Here is a 4653-nt window from a genome sequence, read left to right on the forward strand (position 1 = left end):
ATAGAGTACAACAATTGTCATAACTGCGATAAGGTTCAAAGATTAACATCTTAATAAAACAAGTCTCAATAACTAAGGTCCTGTTCAGGGTGGTTGTGAGTTTTTTATTTTTGGCTTTCAAATGTAATTTTCAAAACAAAATGCGTTCGACAAAAATGATTTTTAACTCAATTTTAAAACAATTTTAAATTATCAAGAAAAAAGATTGTGTGAATTTGGTTTTTAGTTTTAAAAACAAAATTCCAACCACCACCACCACCATCGCCGCTACCACTACCTCCTCCACCACTATTATCACTATCAATGTCACCATTACACTGTCTCCATTGTTGTTGTGCATTCACCACCGTCATTCCACCAATACTACCGTCATCATCATCATTCCACTACCACTACCATTGTCGTCACTATTTCACCCCAACACCATCACCACCACCATTCCACATACACTATCAATATCATCACCACTGTCAGTATCGATATTCTCATTACCTTTGTTATTATCATTATTTCATAATAAAGTGAGATAAGATAAAATGGTTTGCTCATTTTATTTATTTTTAATTCATACCATCTCTTAAAAAATTAAAAACAAATAACAAATCAAAATTCAACTAAAACTGATTTTGATTTATAAAAAAATTAAAACTAAAAACGAGAAATCACCAAAGGCCTAATGAATTACAATTTAGACAATAATAAATAGGCATGATTCCAATAATACTACAAACTAATATGTCTATTCATCATCAAATAAGTAAAGATCTTGAAACTAAATAAAAAGCTCAATACACTCATAACAAGCGTTTTGTCTAAGAGAAATCCATCCCAAAAAAATCTCAATTTTAAATCTTATTAATTATTTTAGAAAAATAATTATGCAGCGATAATGTAAAAATTAATAAAAAAAATCAAAAATTTTATTTCATTTATTCCGTATTTCAAATTTATAAAAATCTTCCAAAAAAAAGGAACAATAGAAAAAGAAGAAATAAAGATGCGCGTGTGTCGGTGAGATTTCGAAAAGGCTAGGAAAATTCGCACGGTATGTGGTTTACCCACACAGAGAAAAAGCGTTGCAAAAAAGCACTTAGCATTTTAGCACTATCAGTCAAAGTCGTTTATACCCGCATAAACATCTTCCGTGATCTTATCACTGTTTCCATACGCATTCTCCTCAGCGACACGTGCTTATTCAGTTATTCACCAATTTTATTTTAAAATAATTCAATAAAATCTCCTCCAAATTTATCGTGCTTGAGACCTTCCCACATAAACCTGCTTATCAATATCAACTTCCCCGTCAACCACTTGCTTCATCGAAAGTCTACTTTGCTTCAACCAATTGTTCAAGGACACGTGTACCCAACGAATTCTACTTTTACAGTGTCAAACTCACTTTTTTTTATAAAAATATTAATTTTTATTAAAAAAATCAAAGTCATGATTTTTATTTTTTATTTTTTCAATTCATCTAAATTAAAAGTACAATCAAAACGATTGATACTTGCATTAATGTACATTTCTTATGAATTAATACTATTTACAAAGTATATATTTGGTCTAAAATTTATTTATTTAATGTTTGTAATGGAAGTAATCGTTGAATTTATTTTAAGAAAAAGTAATTATAATTGTAGAATCGGAAAAATCACAGGAATTGATTAATTTTAAAAAAAATACATTGATAGATTTTTAAAATATTATAATTTATGAGTAAGTTATATTTTAAAATATAACTTTAGAAAATCGTAATTATAAAAAAATGAAGTCGTGTTTTTGTCATGACATTAAGTATTTTAAAAAAATTGTGCACCCACAAACATGAAGTCATGATTCAAAATAATATTTCATTGTTTTAAAAAATAAATTTCAGTGTTCTAAATGAAGTTGTGTTTTAAGGTAAGACTTACCGATCGAGGTAGGAATAGGGTAGGTCAGGTTAGGCTTTAAAAAGCGTGGGCCTAGCCTACGATGAATGTTTTAGACCTGAGTCTGGCCTATAAGTCTATCAAATACTTTTATTTTGGTTGGGCCTGAACTTTTTAAAAACCTAGTCTGATAGCCTTTTTAAAAGGCTTCTCCACATTAAACATTTAATATTCCTTTGATAGTTGTTTTTACCAAAAAAAAATGACACACCTATAGGCTAAACAAGGCCTTAATATATAATTTGGCTTAATTTTTAATCCAACGTTAATTTAGTTGATAGTCTTACAAATATATTAATAATATAAACTCAAATCACCAGATGATATAAAATAATCCAAAATAAAAGAGAACCTCATACTTGAGGTAACATTATCAAGTCTATCAAACCAATATATTAACTATTACAAACAAAAAATAAAGCCTACATCTTCATTCCATTTGAAGAGAACTGATACATAAAATATCTACCAATTAATAGTTATAATAGTTATAATGACATGCAAAAAAGTATTGATAGAAATCATATATCACCACATAACAAAAAAACCAACCTGAACATGCCTAAATCAAGACTCATAATGAAACTTGGTAAAGGAATAAGAAGATGAAAGAAAAAATTATAAGGTTTTGAAGTTTTACCTCTATCAAAGCTTGAAGTGAAAAAGATACAATTTTTGTATGCTCTTCAATTTTTGTTAGTTGTGTTCTCTAGTAATAAGAAAAGGAAACGTTAAAAGGAATAGGAAAATAAGCCAATAAAAATAATGTTTGATTATAAGAATGAAAGTTATGGAGCAGTAGTGTGTAATCAAAGTATGCTAGTTTTAAAAAAAAAATTATACCGTGTGTTCTGTTCAATGCAATGACACATATATATTGGTACCCAAAAAAATAATATAAGTATATATACATATATATAGGCCGGCCTATTAGGCTTATAAGACTTCTTAGTAAGCCTAAGCCTGGTCTATTTAATTTAATAGGCTTTTAAAAAAGTCTGAGCTTAACCTTTTTATTAAATAGACCAGTTCAAGTCAGATTTTATGTAGGCTAGGTCGTAGCCCCTGTAGGCCGAGGTCTGACTTATTCTCACCCCTACTTATCGATAGGCGGTAATATTTTTAAAATCTACCTATTTTTATAATTTTTTTTTTAAAAAGTTAACCCATTCATTCCTTTGATGTAACCGGTAGAATCTAGACTATGCTAAATACGGATATAGATGAAAAAAAATTAATTAACAAGATTTAAAATTTATAAATCATAAATAAATTTTATTATATAAGGTGGTATATAACAAGCCAAAATTTTCTCCCCAAAAAGACAAGGAATATTTTAGTAATTTAAAGTTTATTAAAAACTCTCCAAATTTTAAAATAAAATTCAAGGAAAAATAATAAATATATTTTTAGTTGTCATTTATTAGTTAATCCCAAATTGGTGTAACCCCAAATCCATAATAATCTGTCTATCTATAATAATAGAGACTAAATAAGTGACAAAAAGGAATGTTTACACATGACATTCTTAAGAGTTTTAAGCAATAAATTGATTTAATTTTTTTTTAAAAAGTTACATGTGACATTTTAATCTATGTTTGCAAGTCATTCTAGTTTTAACTTTTTTACTAGCTAAAAAATTTGTTTGATTGTTCAATAAACAAGTTTTTGATGAAGGTGCAACCATCCCATCTAATAATCTTTTAAAGGGGATTGGAGATTTGTACAAATCTCCTTCTCACGATAGTCTTTATCTCCTTGAGAAAAAGATTTGTACCTATTCACTATAATAGGGATTTGCAAAGAAAATTGTAAACTCTAATAGGCCTTTCATGATTCCTGCGCCTACTAGTCACAAGTTGATCCCACCAAGTACTTGCATAATCGGTGAATTCAACAACAATTAGTTTAACTTTTTTTCTCCTCAGAATAATCATGACAATCAAACACATGTTCAACCTTTCTCTCCCACTCCAAATACAATTCAGGATCATTTTTACCTTAAAACACAGGGATTGTCATCTTAATGCTCCCCAAATGATTATCTCTTCTTGGTTCGCCTCTTCGCCTTCTTCCATGACTTCTTGCATTTGAAAACTTCTCCTCCTCTTCTTCTCAAGTGAATTGTCTACGACTCCTAGATCGGAGTAAAGATTGCAAACTATCCAATCTCAAGTTTAAAGCTTGAAATTGTTCATTAACAACTTTAACAAACAACTTGAGATCCACCCCTTCTTCTCCACTCATGATTAAAATTGCTGCAAGAATTATGTTAGAAGTGATCATAAATAGACAAATAAATATCATCACACAAACACTCTCTCACGTATTTACACTCAATGATTTTTTTCACTCGTGTTTCACTCTTTTTGGCTTTTAGTGAATAAGAACAAATAGAGGACAAGGAACAAGGGATTTAAGAAAAGTGTTTGTTTTTAAGTAGGAGAATAAGACCAAAAAGGAAGATTGATAGAACAAGAAGAAAATAAGACCAATAGTCACACTTTGTTTTTTTTCAACACTTAAACAAATGTAAAAACTGCCTAGATTTTTTCTTCTTCTACTACTACTTTTTTTTTCTCACACGTTTTTTTATTATTTTGTATTTTGTTTGCACTTTTTTTTGCACGAAATTCAAATTTGAACGCAAATATATGATTTGACAGATCCAAATCTAGACTATAACAGAATTTTGGTTCCAAATTTGAAAATCAAATTCAGA

The sequence above is a fragment of the Glycine soja genome, chromosome 3 (genome assembly GCF_004193775.1).
Source record: "Glycine soja cultivar W05 chromosome 3, ASM419377v2, whole genome shotgun sequence".
NCBI lineage: Eukaryota > Viridiplantae > Streptophyta > Magnoliopsida > Fabales > Fabaceae > Glycine > Glycine soja.